The sequence below is a fragment of the Alligator mississippiensis genome, chromosome 1 (assembly GCF_030867095.1).
Source record: "Alligator mississippiensis isolate rAllMis1 chromosome 1, rAllMis1, whole genome shotgun sequence".
NCBI classification, from domain to species: Eukaryota; Metazoa; Chordata; order Crocodylia; family Alligatoridae; genus Alligator; species Alligator mississippiensis.
Window position 1 is genome coordinate 480,119,354 of NC_081824.1, and position 13,857 is coordinate 480,133,210.

At 63.4% G+C, this 13,857-nt stretch overlaps 1 pseudogene; it reads left to right on the plus strand.

Moving 5' to 3' along the window:
- The first annotated feature begins 4,356 nt into the window (after nt 1-4,356).
- Nucleotides 4,357-13,605, plus strand: LOC106737951 (zinc finger protein RFP-like; annotated as a pseudogene).
- Nucleotides 13,606-13,857: the final 252 nt, after the last annotated feature.

Sequence of the window (13,857 nt, forward strand, 5' to 3'; positions counted from 1 at the left end):
TAGTGTGCATGTGATGGGAGGCAGCAGACATGGGCATGGGGGAGAGGTGGCTCTCCCCAGAGCAGAGGGGAGCACATGCATGCAGAACCAGGTATCCATGGACAGGATGGGGGGCAAAGGACATGTGCATTGGGCTGGAGGGGTGCAAGGGGAGGGGTAGTGGGGCAGAGACCCCCCCAGCCCCTGCTGCCCCCCAGCTCCAGCTAGTGACTCTCTGAGGGAAGTGGAGGGGGAGGTCTCATGCCTGTCTGTGAACCTCCCACTGCTGCCCCCGAGCTGTGGATGAGCTCAGGACCCCCAGCCAACTGCATCTGGGAGGCAACCAGGAGCCTCCAGCCATCAGCCACTCAAGGCTGTGGCCCAAGGGGGGCAAATCCACTCCCCAAACTGGAACTGACCCCCCCCACACACACTGGAGCCCTCCACAGTGCCAGCAGGCCCAGGGCTGGGGCCTTTGGGTCCAGAGGGACTGGGGGGGCTAGGGTACAACCCCCCAAACACCTGGATAAATCAGGGTGCAGTGACTGAGTAGTTTCCATCATGGGGCTGTGGGTCGGGAGTGGGAAGCACCAGCAAGGGTGCAGGGGGAGGGGCTGTGGGTCGGGAGTGAGGGGCACTGGCAGAGCTCTAGGGGGTGAAAGCAGAAGGGTCCATTAACACAAGAGGGTGGAGGGTGGATGTGGAGCTGGATCCTGAGCAGGACAGAAGTAAAGTTTTGTGTTAAAGTGTGTGAACTTTTGGCAAAGCAGGAGTTGAGAGTCCCAGGGGGCGAGGACCAGACTCCCAGGCATGAGGGCTGTGCTGGGCAGTGACTACAGGACTCAGATGTCCATGTGGGGAGAGCCTCAGCCTATTTTTCCAGGGCGGTTCAGCGTGTGGGGTTGCTTTGTGCTGCTCCAGCTTGCTCCGTGCACAGCACCTGGTCCCTGCAGCCTGGGATGACCCCAGGATGGCCATGGGCACAGGACACACAAAAGCCTGATATAAAGCAGCTTGTGGTCTAGCCGGGCACCAGGTGCCTGGACAGTCCCAGGTCAGGGGCACTGGCAGAGGAGGCCAAATGCTCTGACCTTTGACCCTGGACATTGCTTTGGACAATGCGATCCTTTTTCCCTTTTCTTCCCTTTTTTTCCTTGGGGTTGGGGGTGCCAGGTGAGGAGAGTGTAACAGCTTCTTCTGTATGTACATAATGAAGTGTACATCTGTGTGTGTGGCTGTATGTTCGCTTATAAATTGACAGTGGCTAATCCTGTCTGCTGGAAACCTTCCAAAGTCACTGAATACCATCCAAAGAAAATGATAGGTGGGTTAATTTTTACTTGACCCTTTTTGGGGCTTCCAGTGACTGGGGTTACTTCACTTCTCAGACAGCCACCTGGTACCACTGCATTTTGGATAGTTATTTCAGTTATATTGTCATTATTATATGGATCTATTTTTTTCCACTCCACATTAAATGTTAAATATGTTGTACTAGAGTCTTTAAAAATAAACAATATTTTTTACCTTAATGTGTTGTACTAAGCTCTTTGAAATGAACACACACTGCAATTACAGGAATAATGGCCCAGGGAAGAGCGGGCACTTCAGGTAGTTAGAAAATAAATGTGCACCGAGGGTTGTGCTCACACACGTGTGCGCTGTTGGGTTTGTCTCCCCCCAGCCCCTGTGCGGAGGTCTCTGGCCGGGCAGGGCCCGCACAGGGTGGGGTTGGGGTGCTGGAGGTCCCTGCTCTCTGCCGTCCCCCGGCAGCACCCCCGTCCCACCGCGTCCCCCCGGCCAGGCCTGGTCTGAGCCTGCTGCTGGGGGTGGCCCAGCTGCGTCCTGTGTCTGTATGGGAACTGCCCCCGGGGCAGGCGGTGCCAGGTAGTGCCTGTCTATGGGCAGCGGGTCTGTGTGAGGACAGGACCCTCCTGCTGCTGTGGGGTCACTGCCCACCATCCCCCCACCCTAAGTAGCCCCCACACTGGGACTGGGAAGCCAGGAGAGACAGGGCCAGGCCCAGAGAAGAACAACTCGTGCCTGCGTGAGCTCTTTATTGCACAAAACCCCTGGCACAGCCCAGCCCCGGCTCCCAGACCCCTGCTCCAGGAGCCCCCAACATGCAGGTAACTGCAGGCTCCCGCAGTGGGGCAGAGCAGAGCCCCCCCCCCCCACATCCTCCCTGCTCCCTCCTCCCCCAGCACCTTCCCCCAGGACAGATGCCCGCTCCCTGCCAGGCTACAGCCCCACGGGGATGCACAGGGCTCCTTCCCTGGGTGGGGGTCACTCTCGCGCTGCCCCTGCCCAGGGGTTGTAGGGCCCTGAGCTATGAGCTTGGCCTGCAGCCCCTGCTCCATCCTGTCTATCTGGAGCAGGGCCATGGGCAGCTCACCCACTGGAGGGGCAGGCAGGGCCCCCCCACATCCTGATGCTCCTTGAGGCAGCTGGGGTGGGCATGGCCGCTGCACAGGGCTGCGTCTCCTCCTCGATGCCAAAGCTGTGCAGTCTCCATGGTGGGCACGGCCTCATGGCCACCCGTGCAGAGCAGGCGGTGGGGTCCTGGATAGCGGCAGCATGGGCTGGTGGCGAGGGATGCGTCCCACATGCTGCCAGCATGTTGCATGAGTGATGTCCTTGGCCATGTCACCTCACCACCCCCGCGGGTGCTCCTGGGTCTGATATCTGGGGACAACAGTGCCTGCTCCCGTGGTCCTCACCCTTCTCAGGGCCCACAGAAACCCCCGAGCGGTGGAGCTTGCAGGGACCTGCGGGGTCATGTCCAGTCCAAGCCCTGCCAGAGTCGGCATTGGCCCCATCTGGACCAGCCCGCGTCCTAGCTTTGAGCAACATGACAGTCACCCTGACTCCACCCCTGGCATTGCCACGACCCTGGTCACGGGGAGCAGGGTCTGGGGATCCGGAGATTGGTCTGTGCCCCAGACACCCCCGCCGGGGCCAGGCTGTGTAGAGGAAGGGACCCTGAGGCTTAGGAAAGGGACTCCCAGGCCCAACATGGTGGCGGGGGGCCCTGCCCGGAGGTCTCAACGTGGCACAACACCCACCAGACCTCGTTGTGAGGCCCCGCCGAGGATAATCACTCACCCCAGGTCCCGCGCTCTGCCCTGCCGGCCTGGCGGGACTCCCGAGGCACAGGTCAGGGCTGTGGGGTGCGCGGCATGGACACACGAGTCCATTCTGCCCCCGTCCCTCTGCCTGTCGGGATCCTCCCGGGTGGAGCTAGAACCTCTTGCTCTGTGGCGTAGCACGGGCAGAGCCATTGTGGGTGCCCAGTGGGGAAGGGAGGGGATAGGGATGGGGGGTCAGGCTGCTGGGGAGAGCTGGGCATGCATGCATGCACACACCCGCCGCCCCCAGCCCCAGCAGGTCAATCTCTAGGGGAGGGGAGGGGAGGGGAGGGAAGGGGCGGGGGGCAGATAGAGGCCCCCACAGTGAGTGACTGACCCTGCAGCCCAGCCAGGAAGAGGGGAAGGCAAGTGGGGCCCCAGGCGGGCCGGGTGCTGGGAGGATTGGAGCCTGGGGGGCTCCTCCATGGGTGTGGGAGTCTCCCCCCACATCTCTGGGGACAGAGGTGGCAGAGGCTGCTACTGCTGCACCTCAAGCCTCACTGCAAGCACGGCTCAGCTAATCAGTGGGGACACAAATCGGGGGGACCCCGGCCCAGCCACACAGCCCGGCAGAGGCCCTGGGGGATGTGGGCCACCACCTGTGCTTGGGAGGAGGCGGCTGCTGGTGACGGCTGCCCACTGCACCCAGACCACAGGGGGGGCGGAGGGAATGGACCCGCGGGGCCCCTGCCAGGCTGTGCGCAATGGCAGGAGCCTCCCCACGTGCCCCTGAACCACAGAGAGTCCCAGACCCTGCCAGGCCGGGGCCCGACCCCACCTCTGTACTGCAGCTGTGCTGGTCACGTGTGGTGAGGGGCCGTGGCCCAGCCGGGTCTGGGACTCTCTGCAGCCCAGGGGCACGTGGGGTCTGGGGCAGGCAGTGCAGTAGGTCTCGGGGTGCCAGTAGTTGCAGAAAGTGATCTTCACCATAAAAAGGTTGGAGACCGCTGCGATACACCTAGGGGGTTCGCTGAGAAACCAGGAGTGTTGTGAACAACCTGACTGTTGTGCCTTTTCTGAGTTCTTGTAACAGGAGACCTGCTCTATTCTTCTTCGAGGCTCCAAAAAGGAGTTGACACTGAGAGTTGGCATTTTCTGGTATGCACAGAGCACAGGGCTGCCCTAGGGCCGGCTCCAGCCCCAGAGAAAGTCCCTCCTGGGCTGGGCAGAGGGGGAAGGTCTGTCCCTGCACGGCCCCACTCGGGGAACAGCCCTGCTCCGCCCGGGCTCCTGCTCACAGCGGGACGCAGCAGCAACTTGTCCCAAACCCAGAGCCAGGAGCTGCCCCGACCCCGGCCCAGGCTGCAGCCCCAGCCCGGGGGTTTCTTGATGTGGCCGCGGCCCCAGGGCAGCCCCAGGCCCTGCAGAGATGGTGTGTGGGGCCCCTGCCCGGCTCTGTCCGCTCGGGCTGCGGGGCCGAGCTCCGCCCAGGCCCTGCGGAGAGCACGAAGGAAACAGGCGGCCGTGCTGGGGAAGTGGAAGTGCCTGGCCCGGAGCCATGGCCGCGGGGGACCTGGCGGGGAGCTTCCAGGAGGAGGTGACTTGCCCCGTGTGTCTGGACTATTTCACGGACCCGGTGATTCCCGAGTGCGGACACAACCTGCATCGGGCAGTGCTGGGGGAGCCGCAGCCCCAGGGCTGCTGCCCGCAGTGCAGGGCGCCGGCCCCGCACAGGGACCTGCGGCCCAACAGGCAGCTGGGCAACGTGGTGGAGCTGGTGAAGCGGCTGCGGCTGCCGGCGGGGAGCGAGCCCGCGGGGCTGCCCGTGTGCCGGACGCACCAGGAGGCCCTGAAGCTCTTCTGCCAGGAGGACGAGGCGCCCATCTGCGTGGTGTGCGCCAGGTCCCGGGAGCACCGACATCACACTGTGATTGATCCCCGTGGAGGAGGCTGCCCAGGACTACCAGGTGGGCACGGCCGTCAGGCAGCCCCGCGTGTCCCATCAGCGGGCCCAGAGCCGGGGCTGGGCCCAGGCACACACACGGCTGGACAGGGCGGGGGCGGAGGCACGGGGCAGGTCCGGCCCGTCTGGCCGCAGTGTCCGTGGGGCTGGGGGCGCGAGCAGGGAGGGTTTCTCGCCCAGAGCCCGACCCGGGCCCAGAGCCATGTGCTGTGTGTGCAGGAGCGGATGCGGAGCCGCCTGGAGCGCCTGCGGGAGCAGAGAGAGGAGCTGCGGGGCCTGAACCGCGCCTGGGAGCAGGAGAGCGAAGGGCTCCGGGTGGGTGCCCGGCGCGGGGGGCAGGGCGGGGGTGTCGGGACTTGGGGGAGGTCGGCGCTCAGCTCAAGCCTGCAGGGCTCACTTCCCGTAGTGCAAACGGGCAGTGACAGTGCTGAAATGCAGAAGTCTGAGGGTTTGCACTGGCACGGGGAGAGCAGCATCTGGCCCTGGCCCACGGCGGGCAGGGAGGGGAAGGGCAGTGCCCCCACATCCCGTGCACCGGTCTCCGTGGGTCGGGCTGGGCCGGGGGAGGGTTTTGCTTGTGCTGGGGTCAGGCCTGGCAGACGTTTCTGGCGCTCCCTCAGCAGGTCGGGCAGGGTCGGCGAGGGGCAGGCTCCTGCACCGTGGATGAGTCGGGGCAGCGCTGCACTCTCAGCGCCTGGCCCTGCAAACCCCTGGGTCATGGGGGTCCCGCTGCAGCCGCAGTGCTGGGGTGTCTGGGGGGTGAGAAATCCCCCTGTGGGACTGGCATGGCTGCGTCCCCCGCAAATGCCCTGGGCTGGACCCTGTGGGGCGGGAATGAGGCATAGTCTGCAGCCTGGAAAAGTCTCAGGGTCATCTGCGCTGAGTGTCCGGTTCCCCTCTCCTTACCCCGTCCCCGTGGCCCTGCCCTGCCCTGCCCTGCACGTCTCTGCCCACCCCAGAGGCAGACAGAGGTGGAGCGGCAGCTGGTGGTGTCCAAGTGCGAGGGGCTGCGCCAGCTCCTGGCTAAACACGAGCGGGTCTGCCTGGCCCGGCTGAGAGAGATGGACACGGAGATTGAGAGGAAGAGGGAGGAAAATGCCGCCCGCCTGGGCGACGAGACTGCCCGCCTGAGCGCCCTGATCACGGAGCTGGAGGGGAAGTGTCAGCAGCCGGCGCTTGAGCTCCTGCGGGCGAGACGGGGTCAGACGTGCCCCAGTGCCCGGCCCAGAGAGGCGATGTCCCCCGAGTCCCAGGGAGCTCGCAGGGTGATGCAGGGTAGGGGGGCATCAGGGCACATGCAGGTCCCCAGGTCTGGAGCTGCAGGGACAAGGGGGCTGGGGCAGTCGGGGAGGCAGGGTGGGGTAAGAAAAGGCTGCTCCTGCTCCTGTCCTAGTCCCAGGCCCAGGCAGAGGGGCGTCCATCCCTGCAGAGGGGCCGGGGTGAGTGAGGCCGTGCTGGTGGAGGCACAAGGAAGGGCTGCCCTGGGTGGTGACAGTGACTCTGTTCTGTGTCTTGTCCCCTCCAGGATGTCAGACGCACCATGAGCAGGTACGTTCGGGTTTCATCTCACCCATGTTCTCCCACTAGCCAAGACAAGGTTGCAGCCCCAGCCCGCAGCCCCTGAGTCTGGGAGAGTTTCTGCTCCGGATCCAGCCTCCTCCATCCCTGTGGCCCTGGGGCTGGTGCTGCCACCCTGTGCCCCAGCCGGGGCAGGGGATCCCACCACCCTGGGCTGAACAAGCCCCTCCCTGGGGCCGGGCTGGGCTCTGGGCTCTGTAATGGCTGGAAGTCTGTCCTGGCAGAGGGGCCAGGGGGTTGTGGGGAGGGAACCGAGGGTCTGAGCCCAGGCCCCAGTGGGACAGTGTCCATGGGCAGAGACCTCCTCAGAGCACAGGCCTTGGATGCTGGGAATGAGACTGCGGTGCATCTTGGCCCAGAGACTGGGCCCCTCAGTCCCAGGAGCAGCCTGTCCCTGTCCCTGTCCCAGAGCGGGCGGTGGTCAGGACACGTGTCAGGGGCTCAGGCTGCCTCTGCCTGGCTGCATTTTCTCTGAGGATGGGCCAAGACCAGGGCCTGATAGGAGAGTGAACATTTCCAACCCCTGCACCATGTAGCTTCAGGGCAAAAGCCCTGGACCACACTCGATGACACCAGCATCCAGGTCTTTCCGTAGAGGTTTTCCCTCTGGCACTGGTGCAAGCCGTACAGGGAATAGTAGTGCTTTGCTGGTGTGAGCGGTGGCTGCACAAGAAGGGTTTGCTGGTTGACACCTGCTAGTGTAACACTGCTTGAAGGCCTCTGCGTATGGGCTTCACCTGTCAGTGCCAGGGCTGCGAGCCAGCAGCCTGCGCGGGCACCGACTGGCCTGTCGCACACAGTCTGTGCCCGGTGCCCCAGCTCCCACCATTCGCTCTTGTGGCCTGGAGGGCGTGGGGACTTCTGGCTGAGGAGCAAGAGCAATAATTGCCCATGTGTCTCTACAGGGGCGAGGAGGTGACGCCTCTGCATGCAGCCCCCAAGTTCCCCGAGCTGGAGAAGAGACTCCGGGGTTTCCCTGGAGAGAACAAGCTGCAGGAGGCTCTGACGGGATTCCTGGGTAAGGGGCACTCCCAGACCTCTGTCTCATTGCACCGGGGTAAAGGCGGGGGAAGCTGTGCAGCTGGGTTATCGGAGCCCTTTTGTTCACGTTCCCAGAGGAGCCGAGCTGGGCTGAGAGGCCTGTGCTGCAGCCCAGCGTGCCCCACCTCCTGGGAATGGCCTTGCACCCCGGTCCCCAGGGCTGCGCCGAGTGGACTCCATGGTGTTGAGTGTGGCCGAGCATATCATCTGTCATTTCAAATCCACGTGGGTCTGCTGCCTCCTGCTCCGGCCCTGGCACTTAGCACAGGCCTGGTGCTCTCGGCGGTCCTGGCTGTACAGAAGTGTCCTGTGTTTCACTCGCTCTGAGATTTCCTGTTCGATGCTCAGACCTGACACTGGGAGCTGGGACTGTGGAGCCAGAGGCCCCAGTCTGAACGGATGCGCACAGGGAGGGAGCTGGGGCTTCACTTCCCAGGGGTGTTTGTGGCGGTGCATGAACCCCAGCCTGGAGCAGTCCCAGCGACAGCTGCCAGCAGGGACCTGGGGGGCGGAGGTGAATTCCCTGAGCAACCCCAGCGAGTCCTGACAGGAGGGTTTGCCTGGATTGTGGGGGTCCAGGGGAGCCGTCCGGAGTGGAAAGGGCCACTGCTGCCCAGCCCTCCCTGGCTGCGTGCAGGAGCTCAGAGGGACCGTGTCCTCCCCCTGCAGCCACCTGTGACAACACCCAGCTGTGGGGGCCGAGCCCTCCCCGTGCATCCCTGCGGGGCAGAAGGTGGGCTGGGGGGTCCCTTGGGGAGGGTCTTGGTGGTTCAGAGGGGAGAGATGTGACCACAGACAGAGTCTACTGCCCTGCACCTCCAGGGAGGATGTCTGCTCGACCTCCGCTGAGCCCTTGGGACCCTACCAGCTTGTGCTTTTGGCCCCATCCTCACCAGCTCCCAGGGAATGGCAGCCCCTGGACCAGCCCTGGGACTCCTAACCAGGGGCGGTGTTGAGTCAAGAGCGGGCTGGACTGATAATTGGCTTGTTCTCTTTCCTTGCAGAGCGGATGGCTGCGGAGAGAGGTGAGTCCTGGGGGAGGAAGGGGAGGGAGGGAGCGCCTGTTCCCACATTAGGGCAGCTCTGCGCTGAGCGGTGTGAAGTGATGTCGGGGGGAGAGAAACCACCATGGGGACACGTGAGAGGGGCACGGGTCAGAGCAGCCGAGGGAGGTGTGGAGTCGTTCCCGTCATCGCCCGCAGGGAGACAGCGCAGAGCTGGGTGCTGGGGCAGGAGGCCCAGGGGTGCCTGGGAAGAGCAGCGGTGCAGCGTCCGCTCTGTGTGCGGCTGTGAGATGACGGTGGTGTGAGACACAAACCCCCGCACACGTGGAGGGGCCAAGTCGGGTGCTGGGAAGGGATGGCTGAGAGCTGAGACCCCAGACACGAGGGCATGCAGAAGTGATGTCTTCACAGTAACACCAAGCCCTGGTGCCCCTGATGTGACCCTGGGGTTTCCCTGCCCGGCCAGGACCACTGGGCCAGGACCTCTGGGCCAGGCGGATGGGGCAGGATTCAGCTGCGGAGGGGACCCTCTCTTTGACTCCTGCATTGTGGGTGCTTTACTTCCTCCCTGTCTGCTGTGAGGACATGGGGCCAGATGCTGCAGCCCTGACTCCCCCTTTCACGGTCTCGCAGGCAGGCCCAGGGCTTTGGCCGGGTGGGGACAGCAGAGTTTGCCCCAGGATCTTTGAACTGGGTCCTGCTGCGGTGACTCTGGTGCGTGAATTCACCTCTCTCTCTGCTGCTTGATTGCAGGATTCAGAAGAGCCCGGGGACATGCAGGTGAGTGACCTGGCCTCCTATCAGTGGCCCCATAGCTGCCCCCTTGGAGAGCCTTGTTCCCTGTGGCCACTTCTGCCCCATTGCGATGCCCCAGACATGAGCTTTGTTGCTGTGAGCAGCAAGAATCACTGCATGCCCGCTGCCTGCTCCCCTCACCGCCCCAGCCCCGGACACGCTGTGCGCGCTTGGCCCGGGGCAGGGTTGGTCTCTGGGTCATATCAGAGCCCAGGCTGAAGAGCGTGTTGGGATCCTGAGTCCATCTCGACACCATCCGAGCCACACGTAGCTCCTCTTGCTACTTTTGGTCTTTGCTGTCTCTGTGGTGCCCACGCACTCATCTAGAGCCCAGCAATCCCATGGGCCTGCCTTGGGAGACTTGTGCCCGGGTTTGGAAGGACTGATAGGTCCGTCCTTAAGGGGTCTGATGACCCAGGTCAGCTGTGTGGTGTGGATAATCCCTGGGGCTCTCAGAAATGGTTCAGGCTCTGCAGGGAAACCTGGTGTTTCCCCTCTTCGTGGCCATGCACGTGCCCACGGGTGCAGAGCTGTCGCCATGCCGTGGTGGGTCAGATGAGCCCGGAGCCAGGGTGACATGGGAAGGGCCTGCCCTGGGCGAGTCGGCACCGAGATGGGCGTGAGAGCCCCAGCCCTGCAGGTTTGCCTCACCCTGCCCTGGCTCTGCCTCTGGCTGGCTCCTGATAGCACGCGGGGGAAGGTCCCATTCGTCCCCTGGGCTCTGCGCCAGGCTCGGGGAGCAGCGCACGTGCTGGGGATGCCCGGGGCAGCTGGAGCAGGACCGCAGCTCCCGGCCCCTGCGGGAGAAATTGCTCTGTGCAGACGCTTCAGGCTGAAGCCGAGTCTCAGTTTCAAGCCTGGTGGTCAGGATGGGAGCAGGGGCTGATCTCCCACGGGCAAATCTCAGAGCAGGTGATGGGGACAGAAAAGGCACTTTTCACCCCGATGCTGTGAAGAGACCCCCACGGCCTGCTCAGCCTCCCCCGCCTGCCTTTCCTTGGCCGCAGGGTCTGGTCTCCTGGGATTGCCTCGGGGTAGATTTCCACAGGTCTGAAGGGGTCCAGGAGCTGATGGCCTGTGGGCGGCTGCTGGGATTTTTCTCGGCCTCTTTCTCAGCTCAGATCCAGCGTAGTGCCTGTGCTTACCTAGGGAAATACCATGGTCACCGCGGTGGCTTCATAGGGACACGTGGGGAAGACTGCTCTGCTGGCATGGGGTAGTACCCACGTAGGTAATGCCTAGTTACTCTTGGCTTTCTGCCCACTTCATGGACATGGCACACCCCTCCCTGGCTTGCTCCTGGGGCCTTATGGCTGAGGGCAAGCAAAACCCCAAGTCTCCATGCTTCGGCCTGTACATAGGATGCCACCAAAGGATTTGGAGCATCTGAATCCCCCGGTGCGGGTGCAGGATGTTTGCCAGTAGAAAGGCCACTTGTGGTCTGGACTGATTCAGACATGTTTCAAGACTCCCGTCGCTATGTGCAGCATCTGGCACCATGGAGGGCGCCGGTGCGGCAGCTGGGCCCCACGGTGTGCTGCGGGCACAAGGCCCCAGTCCCAGCAGTATCCCAGGCCATGTCTACACAGGGAGTCCTTGTGCCAGGGCCCTTTCTGCAATGCAGACCCCGAGATTACGAGTACTACAGGGGTGACCTGGGACCTACCCTGACGCAGCTGAGCCCAGAGGGAGGGGCAGTGGGGAGATGCCTTTTCCTCACTCGGTGGTCTCACACTCACCAGCAATGGGCCCTGTTCTGCGGTGCTTAGTGCCCCTGTCAGTGCTCCCCCTGCCCTTCCCTCCCCTCCCCACCCCGTGCGCCCAGCCCCATGCACAGCCCTGCCCTGGGCTGGGCTCTGGGGCGGCGCTGGCTGTGGGGTGCCCTGGCTGCAGTCCTGTGCCCACAGGGCTGGGGCATGGGGGTCCCCGCTGGGGCAGAGCAGCCCAGCCTGGGGTGGCAGGGGCAGCACCCACCTGCTGTCGGCAGCACACCCAGTGACCCCGGCCCAGAGCACAGAGACCCCCGGGCCCTGCCCCCTGCCCCTCTGCCCCCCCTTCCCCCGGGCAGGCTGCTCTGCTGGGCCCCTCTGCTCCCTGCTGTCTCCCAGCCCGGCCCCCTCCCTGCAGCCTCCCTGCTGCCCCCCTCGCCCCCTTCCCAGCAGCGCCCGCGACACCAGCGCAGGGGTTTGGAGCCCACTCCTCTTGCCCCCCCAGGCAGAGCAGCCCCGCCGGGTGTGGGGGAGGGGCTGGGCAGGGCCCTGCTGGGATGACATCATCACATGCCCCTCCCCCTCCCTGGGCCTGCCCCGCCCCCACCCCATGTCCGTCCCCGTGGCTCCAGCGCCCAGGCCAGGAATGCCCTGGGGATGAAGGGGTCGGTGGGGACGTCCCGCTTTTCTTTTCCCCCCATTTCCTGTTCCCCCCATTTCCTATTCCCCCATTTCCCTGCGGGGCGACGGTGCTTTCCCAGCAGGGACCGACCCGCGAGTCCTGGGACGCAGCGAATTCCCCGTGATCGCGGGGACCGCCTGCCCCGGCCCTGACCCGTGACTCTCTCCCCAGTGGACGTGACTCTGGACCCAGGGACGGCTCATCCCAAACTCGTCCTGTCTGAGGATCCGAAATGTGTGAGACTCGGAGACACCCGACAGGATCTGCCCGACACCCCCGAGAGATTTGATCGTTGTCCCTGTGTCCTGGGCTCGGAGGGGGTCACGGGCGGGAGGCGCTACTGGGAGGTGGAGGTGGGAGACAAGACACGCTGGGACGTGGGCGTGTGCAGGGAGTCTGTGCGCAGGAGGGGGGGGTCAGACTGACACATGGCGATGGATTCTGGGCCGTGTGTCTGCGGGACGGGGGATACAAGCCCTGCACCTCCCCCTGGACCCCCTTCCCCGTGCGCGTGCGGCCCAGGCGGGTGGGGGTTTTCCTGGACTACGAGGGGGGCGAGGTCTCATTTTACAACGTGACCAACAGATCCCATCTCTTCACTTTCACTCACACCTTCAATGGGACCCTGCGCCCTTACTTCAGTCCTGGTGCCAATGCTGGGGGCACCAACGCGGCTCCCCTGACCCTGTGCCCGGTCCCAGCCCAGCCCTGAGGGAATCCCTGTCCCTGCCATGACCCGCGGGGGGCACAGACTGTCCCCTCCCCGCGCCCCGACTGCCACCCCTCGGTGCCCCCGGGGTGGGGGCAGGGCTGGGGTCTCCATCACAGCACCTGCTTCATGTCCCAATCCCCACGCGCACAGCCTGGGAGGGACCGGCTCCAAGCTCGCGTCCTTCATGTACAGATCCCTGCCGTCCCCGTGGTTTGTCACTTGGGACTTTGCTTTCCTCTCTCAGCACTTTCATAGATTCATAGATGTTAGGGTCGGAAGGGACCTCAATAGATCATCGAGTCCGACCCCCTGCATAGGCAGGAAAGAGTGCTGGGTCTAGATGACCCCAGCTAGATACTCGTCTAACCTCCTTTTGAAGACCCCCAGGGTAGGGGAGAGCGCCACCTCCCTTGGGAGCCAGTTCCAGACCTTGGCCGCTCGAACTGTGAAGTTCTTCCTAATGTCCAATCTAAATCTGCTCTCTGCTAGCTTGTGGCCATTGTTTCTTGTAACCTCCGGGGGTGCCTTGGTGAATAAATACTCACCAATTCCCTTCTGTGCCCCCGTGATGAACTTATAGGCAGCCACAAGGTCGCCTCTCAACCTTCTCTTGTGGAGGCTGAAAAGGTCCAGGTTTTCTAGTCTCTCCTCGTAGGGCTTGGCCTGCAAACCCTTAACCATACGAGTTGCCCTTCTCTGTACCCTCTACAGGTTATCCGCATCCTTCTTGAAGTGTGGCGCCCAGAATTGCACGCAGTACTCCAACTGCGGTCTGACCAGCGCCCGATAGAGGGGAAGTATCACCTCCTTGGACCTATTCGTCATGCATCTGCTGATGCACGATAAAGTGCCATTGGCTTTTTTGATGGCTTCGTCACACTGCCGATTCATGTTCATCTTGGAGTCCACTAGGACTCCAAGATCCCTTTCCACCTCTGTGCCACCCAGCAGGTCATTCCCTAGGCTGTAGGTGTGCTGGACATTTTTCCTCCCTAGGTGCAGCACTTTGTATTTCTCCTTGTTGAACTGCATCCTGTTGTTTTCTGCCCACTTGTCCAACCTGTCCAGGTCTGCCTGCAGCTGTTCCCTGCCCTCCGGCGTGTCCACTTCTCCCCATAGCTTTGTGTCATCTGCAAACTTGGACAGAGTACATTTGACTCCCTCGTCCAAGTCGCTGATGAAGACATTAAAGAGTATCGGTCCAAGGACCGAGCCCTGCGGGACCCCACTGCCCACACCCTTCCAGGTCGAGACCGACCCATCCACTACGACTCTCTGGGTGTGACCCTCTAGCCAATTTGCCACCCACCGGACTGTGCAGTCATC